The 15,636-nt window shown below is 34.9% G+C and overlaps 1 long non-coding RNA gene across 7 annotated transcripts in view; it reads right to left on the bottom strand.

The window, feature by feature from the left end:
• LOC309653710 overlaps positions 1-15,625 on the bottom strand; it is a 249,284-nt gene extending 233,659 nt beyond the window's left edge. For all 7 annotated transcript variants that reach the window (XR_014259397.1, XR_014259398.1, XR_014259399.1 and 4 more), the window contains exon 1: positions 15,500-15,625. This is a non-coding gene — a long non-coding RNA (uncharacterized lncRNA). The remainder of the gene's footprint in view (positions 1-15,499) is intronic.
• Between the last annotated feature and the right edge of the window lie 11 nt (positions 15,626-15,636).

Genomic DNA, 15,636 nt, shown 5'->3' with positions numbered 1-15,636 from the left:
TTTAAGGAACTTTATACTTTTATGTTCCTGTTTGCATTTCTGCAAGTTCTTCATTACTCCATTCAACAAATGTATGTTAAAGTTGATGAAAATATTGACATTTGAACATTTTTTACCTTAAAAATGACAATTTAATATGATTTTCCTAGTATTTGCTGAGTATTTCCTCTATGGAGGGGATATAGCACTTCATTATTTATGCTCTGTGTACAAATACTACAAAACTTATTGGAGCAAAACAACATTTTTCTCACATTTTCTGAGAGTCAAGGGTCTTAGCATGGCTTACCCAGGTCCTCTACTTCAGAATCTCACACAGGCTACAATCAGAATGTCAACCAGGTAACCATAAGTTTCTTTTCTACATCTGTACATCTGTGACTCTACTTCTGTTGTGTAAATAAGTTCATTTGTACCATTTTTTTAGATTCCACATATAAGCGATATCATATGATATTGTCTTTCTGTGTCTGACTTACTTCACTCAATATGACAATCTCTAGGTCCATCCATGTTTCTGCAAATGTCATTATTTTGTTCTTTTTTATGGCTGAGTAATATTCCATTGTATATATGTACCACATCTTCCTTACCCATTCCTCTGTTGATGGACATTTATGTTGCTTCAATGTCCTGGCTATTGTAAATAGTGCTGCAATGAACATTGGGGTGCATGTATCTTTTTGAATTATGGTTTTCTCTGGGTATATGCCCAGGAGTGGGATTGCTGGGTCACATGGTAGTTCTTTTTTTGTTTTTTTAAGGAAAATCCATACTGTTCTCCATAGTGGCTGTACCAACTTACATTCCCACCAGCACTGTAGGAGGGTTCCCTTTTCACCACACCCTCTCCAGCATTTATTGTCTGTAGATTTTTTGATGATGGCCATTCTGACCACTGTGAGGTGATACCTCATGATAGCTTTGATTGCGAGATTGGGACTGACATATACACACTACTATATATAAAAGAGATAACTAATAAGAACCTGCTATATAGCACAGGGAACTCTACTCGATACTCTATAATGGCCTATATGAGAAAAGAATCTAAAAAAGAGTGGATATATGTATATGTATAACTGATTCACTTTGCTGTACACCTGAAACTAACACAGCATTGTAAATCAACTATACTCCAATAAAAAATTTTTTTAAATGTCAGCCAGGTCTTTGGTCTCTTTTGATGACTTCACTAGGAAAGGATCCAATTTTAAGCACATTCATGTGATTCAGGATTCAGTCCCTCAACGGTTGTTGAACAAAACTCTCAGTTTCTTATTAGTGATTGGCTAGAGTCCATCCTCAGTTCCTTGCCATATGGGTCCCTCCAGTTTGCTCTACTAGAGCAAGTACCCAAGAAGAACCAGAGAGAGAAAGAAACAGAAAGACAGAGAGAGAGAGCAATGTGGAAATCAACTGTCTTTTGCAACCTAATCTCAGAAGTAACATCCCATAACTCTTGTTACACTCTATTCATTACAAGCAAGTCACTAGGCCCAGTTTGCACTAATGAGAAGGGATTATACAGGACATGGAAACAAAGAGGTGGGTATCAGTGGGAGCCATCTTAGAATTCTGCCTACTATGAGCCCTGAATTACAGTGTTTGTTTTCATGGAGTTTGCATTTTACTGCTGGAGGAGAGGCATCAAAGAAATATATATATACATACATGCACACACACAAACACACAAGAACAATATACCAAGTGACCATACAGGCAATTTAAGAAATGGAGATCAAAAGCAAAATGGTATTTGACATAGGATATTGAGAAAAAATGTGAAGAAGTGAACCAGACATATTCTAGGAGAATAGCCCAGCAGAGAGAATAGCAAGTACTAAGTGCATGAGATAAATGCAAGTTTGGTATTCAAGGGAAATAAAGAAGCCCCTCCTGGCTGGGGCAGGATAAGGTAGGGAAATATGAAAAGAAATAGCTGGCTGTTCATGTAGGGCTTTTAGTCTGTGGAATGAATGACTTGGCTGCTCCTCTGAGTGAGATATGAACCATTTAGAGTGTTTGTTGCAGAGGAATAACACAACCTAACCTACAGCTTTTAAGGCCCATTTTGAATTCTGTATGAAGAATAAAGGGTAAAATTGGTAAAACATGGGGAGACAGTATAGGAAATTGTCTTGGTAATCCAGGCAAAGTTATTATGATTACTTGGGTCAAATTGCTAGCTGTGATTATAGTGACAGGTGGAGAGCCTCTGAATGAATTTAAACATAGATCCAGCAGCCTTTCCTGGCATATTTTCTATTAAGTATGAGAGAGAAAGAGATCAAGGATGACTCCAAATATTTTTGCCTGAACATGAGAAAATGTGGAAATACCATTTAGAAAGTTGGGTAGTTGTGGAAAGATCAAGTTGCTTCAAGCCCAATACATTTGAAATAATCATTAGATATACAAATATAGATGTTGAGGAGACATTTCTATATAAGTCTTAAATGTAAGGGGAAGAAGGTTTGGAGATATAAATTCGTGAATCATCAGAATAGAGATTGTGTTTAAAACCATGGGACTAAATGAGATTAGTTGAAGAGCAAGTAAAGACAAGGAAGAGAAGAGGTCTGAGAACTGCAACCAGGAAGGTCTCAGATATGTAGAGATTGCAATGATGAAAGTTATTCAGTGATGGATTATGTGAATTCATGAAGAGTGGAGGAAACAACAGAGTGTTACAGAAAGTTTCTACTCAAGGGTTCAGAGAGATGAGAACTAAAATTTCATCATTGTTTCTGGCAAAATGAAAGCCACTAGTGACTTTGACAAGAACCTGATCTGAAGAAAGGTGAGGGCGAAAGAGTAGGGATGACTCGTTGTGGATTGGGTCAAATAGAAAATTAGAGAAGAAATGGAGACAGGGAGTGTGTAAACTTTTCAGCTGCAGTAAAGAGTTGCATAGAAATGATGCAGTAAGGATGTGGAATCAAGACAGCAATTTTATAATTAGGGGTTTAGGATTTTGTGGCAGGAAATAGAAACACTACACAATGATTTTAAGACTAAAGAGACATGTAATTAGATATTGAAACAACAACATCAATCTAGTAGAAGACATCAGCTCTTGCCGAGCAGAGCTTCCCCGGGGTGGAGCTCTCCCAGGGCTACAGTAACACTTTGTATTCACCTTGCCTCCTCAGCTCAAGTGACATAACTAATGCTGGGCGCATCAATATCCCTTCTGTGATCCCTTACCCCTGCCCACACCTCTGTTATTAATCCATTTACAGTTGTTCATTTGAAATATTTGGGGTGAATTTTCTTCCCAGACAGTCCCCTCCCTAAATGCAGGGAATCCTTCCCAGACAGTCCCCTCCCTAAATGCAGGGAATCCTAAGTCCTACATTGGAACTACTGACTTCAAGGTAGCTGGTATTTAACGATTACGAAGCAACCACCACTCTTGCAATCACCACGTAACAGCAATGAAGCTAGTCTCCAGACTAAGCTAATGACGTGGTGGACACTTTGCTGTCAAATCCCTCCAATTTTTCTATGACTGTGCTTGCCTGACAGTAAAAGAGCTAGAAGACACACTCTTATCCCAGTGCTGCTTCCAAATCTCTCATGATGCAGCAAGGTGGTAGAACCTACCTGATATCCAAAACACTCATTACAAGGGCTCTGGGAAATAAAATGTTTAGTATCTCAGCCTCTCTAGTTTTGGAATTTACACTAGAAGGAGGTAAAGATTGATTCTGAGTGCTACCTCAGTCATTTACCATATGCACTGCAATATTTCATGGAGTTTCTAGGATAATTATTGTATAGAAAGGGAAGAAATGAAGAGTGAAGAGACAACTGCAGGAGAAAAGCCCTTTGGAAGGAATGGGACCAGTGCTCAAGTAAATATTCCGTGTATTATTATTATTACACCCAGTCATAGCTAGGAATACCATCAGATGCAAATTTAATGGGGATGGTAGCTTACATTATGGCCTCTGTATCTTCAAGTTTTCAAACAAGTCAGGACTACATGAAGTGAAAAAATAAAAGTTGGATGAAAGTTTGAATATATCTATAAATGTTCCTCTTTGTCAATTAAGATATTTAGCTTTAAATTTGATTAAAGTTGCTCTTCTTTGCAGTCATCTTTATCTACTGCATCTTTTTCCAGTTCTCTAAATATTTTGCCATTCTATATTTCCACATGTAACCATTAAAGTGTTTCATAGAAAATAAATTGCAGATCATGTTTGTAAGTTTTAAAAGTTATTTTTTGGTTTTGTTTATATTTGTTTGTTAATTATAGAACCTTCACCTATATTGTTGGGTATGTGAGTTAAGCACATTTATTATTGTGTTAAGTATTATAATGAGGGTGTATCTGCCATTTTATTTCATGGTTCTCTTTATTATCTTTTTTAAAAAATAGTATTTATTGTCTTATTTTCTGGCTTAGATACATTGATATTTTTAAAATGTAAAATGCATTTAGCTGAAAATTTTAAAAAATCTCTGCTACAGTGGCATAAACAGAGAGGAATTTATGTTCATCATGTAATAGTAAAACTGAAGGGAAGAAAACAGAATAGTTCAGTGATAATAGCAGAACCCAGACACTTGCCATATTTTAATTATGTCGTACTTGTGAGTACATCTCACAAGTCCAACTCTTTGTTGCTCCCTAGTCTTAATATGACTGGCGAAATTTTCCCAATTTGCCTACATTTCAGGTGAAAACAGAACATTTGAATCAGGCAGGGGTTACTCTATTAGCAAAGTAAGGATCTTTCTGGATAAACCTCACCTTTCAACTCAATGGTCAGACATGTTTTCCAGCTACCCCCTCTCCCCCTCCCACCCAGGTAGGTAAGTCTGCATAGGCAAGCATTTTTAGTCATCTATATTCTATAAAATGGTACTTTAAAAAATCAAGAGGAGAGGCTGGGTTTTGAAAAGTTACTCTTTAAATGTCTTAATATTATCAACGTGTGTGTGTGTTTATAAATATTCTTGTTATTTTATTTTACTTTTGTGACTGGAAAATGAATCAATTATTTACTTTTCTCACAACTGCATTCTTGTAAATGCATTTCTTTTATGACTGATTTTCTCCAAGCTTTTCTATTTTCAAGAGGATCTTGTGTGACTTAGAATATCTTTTTATTATTTTCAGATTTAAATAATTATTTTGCATGATATAAAATTGAAGATGTTTTCCAGTATTACTTTGAAATTACTAGTCTACTGTCATCTTATATCCATTTTTGCAGTTGATTAATCTTATTTCAATCTGATTCTATTTACTTTATATGATCTATTTTTTCTTTAGAGGCTTAGTGATTTTTCTCCAATTTTTTTTATTATTAATTTTCACTGTAGTGTGGTTCAGTGATGTTTTATTATTACCTACTAGAAATACATTAGCTCTTTCATTTTGAGGGCTAATATCTTTACTAAGTATAGGCCATTTTTAGTCATTTCTTCAATTATTTCTTCTCTGTCATTAATATTTTACAATATATTAATGTTAAATCTAAACTCCAGTCACCTAAGCGTTCTGATGCATATTGCCTCTCTTTTTCTCTCCCTTATACTTTCTAGGATAGGTCTTCGGACTATTATTCCACTTCATTCCTTTATTCTGTGTGTCTATTCTGATATTGAACCCACCCATTACCTTCTTTGGTAATTCTTTGACTTCACTTTTTTCTTTTCTTATCCAGTACTTTCTCCTTCATCTTTTGGATGTTCTAATCCTACTTTCTAATTTTTCTAAACTCTGGGAATATATGAAAATTTATTCGCAATACTAACTTGTCCTGGGTACATGATTCTGCTTCATTTGCTATAGGTTGTTTCATTTGTGATGTTTCTTTTAGGCCAGTTGAGTTGCTTGGTATTTTTAACCATTAGACTCATATTACTCTGGGGCTATATGCTCTCTCAGTGGGTTATGTATGAGGGCCTAGAGCTCAGGTCCTGGTTAGTATAGCTGCTGACAGAGCAGAGAATATTTTTGTGGGTTTTAGCTTGGTTTAGCTGCTCTTATTTTATAGTCTGGCTCAACCACTTGCTGTTTTTCCTCCCACCCACAAACCAAAGAATAAACTCTCCCTGTGCTCTGTGAGAGGAATTGCTCTTTCCAAAAGTTCTCTTGAGCTGCAGTACCCTAGAGGTAAGGAGAAAATGCATTTGGGCTGAGCAGTGGGCCTGTGTCTCTTATCAGCTCCCACGCCTGCCATGCTTTGTGAGTTGGCTTGGTGTGACGATTCCACTCCATCACATACGGTTGCTGCTGCATTTCTGCTTTGCGGTAGTGATGGGGTAGAAGCACAATGTAGAGAAAATAAAATATATAACTAAAATATTTCTCTTAATTTCTTATCATTGGGAGCTTTTCCTCTTACACTTTGAGCAACAGATCATGGAGTCTCATAATGGGCTCTGACTTTCTTTCCTTCCTTCCTTGTTTCCTTGTTTCCTTCCTTCACCCCCACCTCTGTCTCTCTCCCACCCCCTTCTTTCCCTCCCTGTCTCTCTCTTGCTTTCTTCTTTCCTTCCTCCGTCCCTTCCTTTCTTTCTTTTTCTTTTTTCTTTTTGGTTAAACTAAGCTCTCATATTAGTTGCTTTTTGGCGCCTATGACATCTTCAAATATTGGACTGTGGAAGAGAAAAAGCAGCAATAAGTTTCCTACCTTTTTAAGAGGTAGAAATCTGACTACCTGATAAAATTTTTATCATTTTTTTTAACTACTAAATGCAAATATAATATGTTAGGAATGTTTTAAACTCAAGGAGACTATATTTAAGTTGTTTTTTCTTTTCAGTGTATTCCAAGTGGGTTTTTTTAATGTATTGAATATATGCATGGTCAATAAACACTAAGACACTAATATTTTCTTAAACTTGAACATCTGTTATAGTTTTCTAATTTACAGTTATTGAATAACTGAAATGAGAATGAATCAACAAATAATTGAATAAAAATATTTTCAATTGATTTCTATCATTCGGTGTGCCCACCCCAAATTCTCACACCTTGTTCTTTGTGCATAATATTTTTATTCTTCCAAGCTTCCCTGTATCATAGATAATCTACTATCTTCCCCAGTCTAAGAACCAGAAAAGTAATATAGGATCTCAGCCATCATCATAACTTTGATGACTGCAATTACAGCTGATGCAACCTTAGTTCAGGTATCTGGTTGTTTATTTAATTGCTAAACACATCAAATTTATTCAGTCAAATCACAACCAGCTGCTCACTAGTCCATTATATGGAAGTCTTTTATATCATTAGTAGAAGTTGCAACTTCCAGTCTCAATACAACAGAGAAGAACAAACCTGACTCCATATTGGATCTATTACTTTAGCTCTAACCTTTGTGCTCTGTTGCCTGTGATTAGTCATGCAGGCTCAGCACCTTGGTCTCTTCAATCAGTCAAAGAATATTGCCTATAGCCTGAAGGATACATAATAGCCCTTTCTCAACGCTCTGCCTCCCAGGCTTGACCTTTAAAGCCATAAAACGTTTCATTCCTATAGAGATAAAAAGTGGCAGAACAGAAAATAACATTTGTCTTGTTGGAGGTTTACAGAAACATGATGACCAGATCTACATGGGCAGCTGCAAGAACAAAGGATTATCAGATCCACTCCAGGACCTGGCCGGCAACAAGAAGTCTGCAAGGACCAGCCACACTCCCTCCCCTTTTAGTATAAAAGAAGCCTGAATTCTAACTCTGGTGAGACAGTTCTTTGGGACACTAGTCCACCATCTTCTTGGTCTGCTGGCTTTCCAAATAAAGTCGCTATTCCTTACCTCAACACCTCGTCTCTCAGTTTATTGGCCTGTCATGCCATGAGTAGTATGAGCTTGGACTCAGTAACATAAATGTTCTTTTCATTATGCAACCAGAAATGAGAAAAATAAAAAATCCTATTGACTCAATAGTTGAGTCTTAAGACAAGTTAAATATAAAAACATTTGTCTAGCTTTGTTCTATTACAACATAAAATTATGATTAATTTTAATATTTAATTTGAAACAAAACCCACTATCTACACACTATACATAATTTTTTGTTTTTGGTGGATGAGTTTTTGTAGGCAGAGATGTGAGGTCATCTAAGAGATTTAATATAAATTATACAAAGTTATGCACTTTACATTTTTATCTCACTTTAAGGTTAAAAAATATCAGATAAGTTACTAATTATTTGTTAATATCATCTATATATCATACATATATTAGAAATTTAAGCATTCAATTATTAAACTCCCTTATAAAAAGTATGATGTGTCTCCAGCCACACTTGTGCTAAATGCTAGGAATCCAGGATTTAAAAACACATTATCTATCTTCCAGGTAGTGGCAGAGAAAACAAGTAAATATCAGCTACATTATAATTTATATATACGCATATAATTTATGCATATTTATGTATATATATAGCCAGATATATATGCATATCTATATGTGTGTATAATATATATATCTCTCTCTCCAGATATAGGAAAGAAAGATAAGATTTAGAAAATACTTCCAAGAGGATGAAGAGTTTAATTTGGGGTAAATGTAAAGAAATGTCAGAAACTGTGCCATTTACAGATGTTGAGGCATAAGAGGAAATGGCTCTAGAAGAACATTAATTTAGTTCATGTAGTAGGAGCTCTTGGTGAAGATATAGTTAAGGAAGGTTTAGAGATAAAGTAAATTGATGGGAGACAGAGACTTCTAGAGTGAATCGAGGAAAATCAAACTATATCAAAGAGAATATTATTTGCTTTAGAAAAGAATGTTAACAACAGAAAAATTATTGTGACTTAGAAACCCCAGTTTCCAGAATTTTGGAAATGATTTGAATAGTCAAAAGATCCAAGGCAAAGTCAGGAATTTGTCAAATTTTCATTAAGAAGTGATAACTGATAAACCAGTTTGTATTTAGAAGGAGGGTAAAGGAGCAGACTGATAAATACTGATTAAATGAAAAGAAGTTCTTATGTAGATGGAAAATGAGCTAATATTTTGGCATGCTGAAATTGTTGGCTTGCTCAAGAGACATCCAAATTGAGATATATTTAGGCAATTATATGTGGTTTAGAACTCAGGAAAAACTAAAAGGAATTAAATAGAAATATATGTGTACATTTTATCAGCTTATGGGTACTGTTGAAACAAAAATTATGTGGATGAAATCAGCCTGGGAGGACCAAAAAAAAAAAAAAGTTGAAAAGATAAGGTGACTGATGATTGAGGTCTGAAGAATACTAACATTTATGATGAACATGAGATATTGGTCTGAGATGGGCATATCTATCTTCACTCAATATCTAAACCTGATTTTTTTTTAAAAAACCTGAAATTCATCCAGGTATACAATGAGGAAAGCTAAAGATATCATGTAAATTATATCTGTGGTGTACAGTGAGAAGAGCTAAGAGAAATGTGTGAATTATGTCTGAAGACTAAATAAAAAGTTTGAAACATTTACCTTAATGTAGGATAAAAAAGGAAAAATAAACATACAAACAATCTGTTACTAAAGTGAACATTACAAGTGAAAGAATACATTATGCCAGAGAATTGCAGGAAGTAAATACTTATATTTTTTAAAAAATCTACTGAAGTATGAAATATAAAGATGACAAAAATTATACCTCATCTTCAATATTAAGTGACATTTACTGCAAAAAAGAACAGAGAGCTATCCAGAATAGAGAAACACTAAACTGAGAAATGAATACATTAAAAGCAAATTCAAAATCTAATAGAAACTCTTTTTTAAATAAAGGAAAATTTCTGTATAGTATTATTATTTTAATAGAGTTTCTTTTTTACCAGTATTATGTTCACAACAAAACTGAGGGGAAAGCACAGGATTCCTAACCACCCCTACCCTCACTCATGTATAGCTTCTCACATTATCAACATTCCCCACCAGATTTATACATTTGTTACAACTGATGACTCTACCTTGGCACATCATTATCGCTCAAAGTCCATAGTTTACATTACCTTTCACTCTTGCTGCTGTACATTCTATGGGTTAGGACCAAGGTATAATGATATGTGTCCATCATTATACTATGGTACAGACTATTTTCACTACTCTAAAATCCTCTGTCCTCCACCTATTCATCCTTCCCTTCTCCCCAGGCCCTGGCAATCACTGATCTTTTTACTGTCTCCATAGTTTTGCCTGTCCAGTGTGTCACAGAGTTGGATCATACAGTAGGTAGCCTTTTTAGAATGGCTTCTTTCACTTAGTAATGTGCATGTAAGATTACTTCATGTATCCTCATGGCTTGATAGCTCATTTCTTTTTAGTGCCGAAAGGGAAAAACAGCTTTTAAAATTAAATAGTTTAGGGATTTCCTCAAATGGAGTATTTTAGGAAGACATTCTGGTTAAAATAAGGATGAGGAGGAGACCTGGGTGCCACCTTACTTCTATGTCTAGAATCTCTGAGAAGGCCATTTAAATCAATGGGCTTAAAAAGAGGGGAAAAAAAGGAAGCAAAACTAAGTAATTGGGTATTAATATATTTTTCAAAATTTCTGAATAACACAAGCTTTAAAAATTAGAGTTGAAAGTGTCTGAAAAATAATTTCTTTTATATATTTATTAATTTATTGTCACTAATTCAAACTTTTATTCCACAAATGCACACGTTTTATTGTAGTCTTCCTCACTGCTCAACACTATTTTAGGTTCACAATCCCTGGGCATTTAAACTAATTAGAAATTTTGTTTTCAGACTCATATGTGAATGAACATTTAAGTTCTTGACAGATTGTACACACACACACACACACACACACACACGCACACACATAGTTAGACATTCTGATGAAAATATTTTCAAAATAATAAACATCTGAATGTCAAAATTTACACACATCATATTATAAAGAGAAGAAATAATTATTTCTATACATAAGTATGGCTCCAAAATTTTTCACAAAGAAGTCTATGTACTATGGTTGCTAATCTTATTCAATCTTTTCCTCATCATCAGAATTTAAGTTCCATCATATTTACCAATGTGTGTATCTTTGTTGCTGCTGACACAGTAAATGGAGTTGAGGCAGTGATTTACAGGAATTTATTAAGCTGTTCAAGGCTCTTCTTATATTTATTCATGATGGCTTGGTTTCTGCACTGTCAGGTGGATGTATTATAATCTATCATTTTGGATCAGCAGTGTTTCTGGGCTCATTTTGATTTTATGTGGTCTCTACTCTGAATTGCTATAAATTAATTTTTAATTTATTTCCTTAGAAAGACTTATGTGCATTCCTATACTGGTCAAATGCAAATCACTCAAGTATTTGTAATATTTTGACTTGAAACCATGTGAATAACAAATATAATTTAAAACTTGACAGTCAAAGATTTTGGTTCTAGTATTTATGGTACAACTCTAAGTTATAAAATTATTAACACTAATGAATGTAAAATTTTGTGTGGTGTGTAATATTAAATTCATTCATTTTTGTTTAACATCATTACTTTTTATCAATATCATGATGAGTTAAGTATAGGTATTTTTATTTGTCTGGTATCATCAGATAATTTTTTATTTCATATAGATAAATTAGATGGCAAGTTAAAAGTAATTCTTTATGTGCTAAAGCTTATGCTGTAATTGATATTTATGTTCACAATGTTAAAATTTAAAAGAACAATATTTTTACGCTTAGAGAAATATAGTAAACATACTCCAGTACTTTTTATAACTTTTTATGACTGAAATCATCTAATAAGTACCAGTTTTTGGCTTAAAAAACAAATTAGGTAATTTGATTTTAATTGAGCTTGCATATAAATTTATATAGGTCTTTTCTTAAAAGAAAGGGGTCCACCCTTTCTTATAAGCTGCCAGGGCTGCCCAGTGATTTTGAGTTTATTTTGTGAATATCGTGTATTATTTGTGGGTGAGTTTAGGTCTGAGAGCCATTCCATGAACCCATTAAAGCTCATGTGTTTTAAGACATTTACAATTTTTTCCTACGAAGATTCTTTTTAGTAAACCACTGAATTCACATTTCTGTTATATTTGATTGCATTATAAAAATATCTAAGGGGTTCCACATCACATGCCATCATGAAAATGCAAATTAAGTCAACAATGAGATAACATTATACATCTATTAGAATAACCAAAAATCCCAAACACTGACAACACCAAATGCTGGTTAGAATATGGAGCAATAGGAACTCTCATTTATTGCTCATGGGAATGTAAAATTGTACAGCTACTTTGGAAGACAATTCTTACAAAATAAACACACTCTTACCATACAATCCAGCAATAACTCCAAAAGTTAAAAACTTATATCCTTACAAAAATCTGCATATGAATGTTTATAACAGCTTTATTCTTAATTATCAAAATTTGAAAGCAATGAAGGTGCTCTTCAATAGGTGAATAGATAAATAAACTGTGATACATCCACCCACTAGAATATTACTCAGCACTGAAAAAGGCACTATCCAACCATTGGAAGACAGAGGAAATTTAAATGAATATTATTAAGAAAGAAGTCATTCTGAAAAGGTTACATACTGTATGATTCCAACTATATAACATACTGGCAAAGGCAAAACATTGGAGACAGTAAAAAGTTTAGTGGTTCCCAGGGTTTGAGGGGAGAGAGAGATGAATAAGTGGAGCACAGAGGATGTTCAGAGCGGTGAAAACAGTGTTCATAATGTTATAATGATGAATATATGTCATTAATTACACATTTGTCCAAATCCATAGAATGTACAACACCAAGAGTAAACCCTAATGTAAACTATGGACTTTGGGTGATAGAGATGTATTAATGTAGGTTCATCAACTGTAACAAATGTACCACTCTGGTGAATCTAAACCTGCTCTAAAAAATAAAGTCTTAAAATCTTAAGATTTTTTTATATGTGTGTATATATATTTATATACACATACACACACATATGTAAGTGTGTGTTTTGGAAAAATATTAATTTCAAAGGCAGCAAATAAAATCCCATTCACTAGGATGCCATAATCAGTGCATAATATTACTGCAGTGGATTGAAATTAAGAACAATAATTTAATCTACTACATGTGGTGATACATTATAATCAAAATGAAAACATCCCTTTACTAAAATGTAATTGATTTATGTCTTATAACCATGAAGATATTCATTAGGAGTATATGACAGGTACTCAAAAGCAGTTAGCAAACCTCAACTTTAGAAATATTATTGACTCAAAACTCATAAAAGTTAATTCAAATTGAACCTTTATATCACCATCATGTTACAAATTCTTTCAATGGAAACATTAGAATTTTGTAACAATTATAAAATTTTATAGCTAAAACATTATATAAGCAGGAAAATTTTTTAAAAACTATGTCTATGCTGAGAATTAGTTATAGAGTTGTGATAATATGTGATGTTGGAATTTTTGTAGCTAATTTCTGATATTGCATGAGATCCTTGTCCATGGTAATTATATTGCACATAGTTTGTTATACAAGATATTTTGGATCATCAAACCCCCAGGTGTCTGCACCATATGGCATGGCAGAAATGCAAGATTGCCATCTAGTGGCACATCCAAAACAAAACAAAACAGATGCCAAAACATCACTTCTCAAAATTCCAAGAAGCAAATGGTAGGAGTAAACCATATGGACTTCCTCTCATCAAGAGTGATCTAGCTACAACCAAGGAGTTGTGGGGAAAAGATACATGGATAGAGCTCTCAGGGTGTATATAATGAGTGATGATCTTTATGGCTCAAATCTAAGCCCACTAGAGAGTATGCACTGCAGAGGCTGCACACACCAAGCAGGTTTAAACCAGCAAGCCAGCCTCTCTTCTTGCCTATACCTGTGCTTGCTCTATAAGCCAAAGATAGAGTGTTTTGGATAAGTGGGCAAGGGGTCTGCGTGGGTTAAAGCATACAGGCTCCGTTTCACTGAGCTTGATCTACCTATTGCCATTGCCTGTGTGTGTGTGTGTGTGTGTGTGTGTGTGTGTGTGTGTGTAGTTTACCAACACTAAAATCTGGAGTCCTACAAAATGCCTTAAATACCAGCATGGTATGCTATACAATTTTCTCAGAACAAAAGCAAAATTTTATATTAAAGGAGCAGTAACAATAGACTTCTAACTATAGAGTTAACTTTCAATGCATACCAATAGGGAAACATCTGGCTAGATAGAGGAAGACTCAGATGAAGAGTATCTTAAGGAGTTTAAACATGTGCAGTCTTTTATATAGAATGAGATAGATGCACTGAACTAAAACAAACAATAAATTAGATTGTGTCTCCAACTGCTATTACACATGGTTTTCTAGACCAAAGAGTGTAAGAATGATTAGCTTATCTCACTGTCAAACTCAGTTTTCCATGTCTGGCATTTGTGCTCTCCATTCTTAAGAACTTGGGTCTGTTGGGTTACAAAAACTGTTCATGGAGGGGAGGCAACACCTTATAAGAGGACTGGCAAGTGATTCATTGATCTGGAATATGTGCAGTACTCTGCTACTTTGGGTTCCTCATGATAGTGGATAAGCAAAGGAAAAAAAAAATTACTTGCTAAAACAATCAATCCTCATTACCACGAAAAACTAAGGTTACTACCACATAATGAGGGTAAGAAGGACCACTCTGGAATCCAGAGAATTTACTTAGATGTCTTTTTGTGTCTCCCAGTCAAGTAATAACTGTCCCTGGGCACTATAAAAATCCAGACACTAGCAGGAATTAAAAAGTTCAGACACTTTGGAGACTGAAGACCTCAGTCTCTCCAACAGGTAAGCAAACTAAACCAGTCACAGCGTTGGCAGGAGGTGAGGGCTATTTAGAACGGTTTGGCGGAAGAAAGATGATACATATCTGTTACGTAACCTTGAGACCAGCTGAGTCAGCAGGGACTGTGCTTTTGTTTTTCTATATCCTTAAATTTTACAGGGGATTGTGACTTAGAACCACCTTGAAAGAGACTCTGTGATCTATCCTCTTAGGAAAATTGAGTATACTTTGTACTGACAAAAACTAGTGACACTAAGTTGTACTGTGGAAGCTTGTTATAATGCAGACAAACAACTGGATCTGAGTGGTACAAACAGTACATATGATCAGCCTCTTCAGATTGCCGAGGTCCCTCCAGTAAACCCTCAGCTGCCTACTGTGCCTCAGGTGATTTCACAGCTGATGGACTCTGCTTGCCCACTGGTGCTGAACCCTGCTTCTCAGGTGCAGCCAGATGACCAACCAATGCCCAGAGTCTTTGTTTTCCAAAGGAAACAATAAAGGAGATGGAAACTGACTTCCTGCCTGGTAAGGAGAGGAGCCAAACCATAAGACTTTAAATTGCAGTAAAGTTGTCAGTCCATAAGATGAATCTGGACCATGAGAATTAGGAGAGAGGAAAGAACTAGGTTAATAAATCCCTTCTCTTTTCTACCACCTGTGAACTGATCTGAGGCATAGATTATGAATCAAATTGTTTGATAACATCTTACTTGGCTGAATAGCCTAGAATACCTTGCTCTTCTGTGCAGGGAGAGTCTATCCCAGCATCCAACAGATCTCCTTCTTTCTCTATTTTTCCCCTCTTTTGTCCTCATTCTCAGTGTCTTGGGTTTGTCCTCACCAAATAAGAATGAGCACTTATCTTTACT

This window comes from Balaenoptera physalus (genome assembly GCF_965194825.1).
Source record: "Balaenoptera physalus genome assembly, contig: HAP1_SCAFFOLD_967, whole genome shotgun sequence".
Classification (NCBI taxonomy): Eukaryota; Metazoa; Chordata; class Mammalia; order Artiodactyla; family Balaenopteridae; genus Balaenoptera; species Balaenoptera physalus.
Note: the sequence above shows the minus strand (reverse complement) of the source record. Positions and strands in the feature narration are given on the sequence as shown.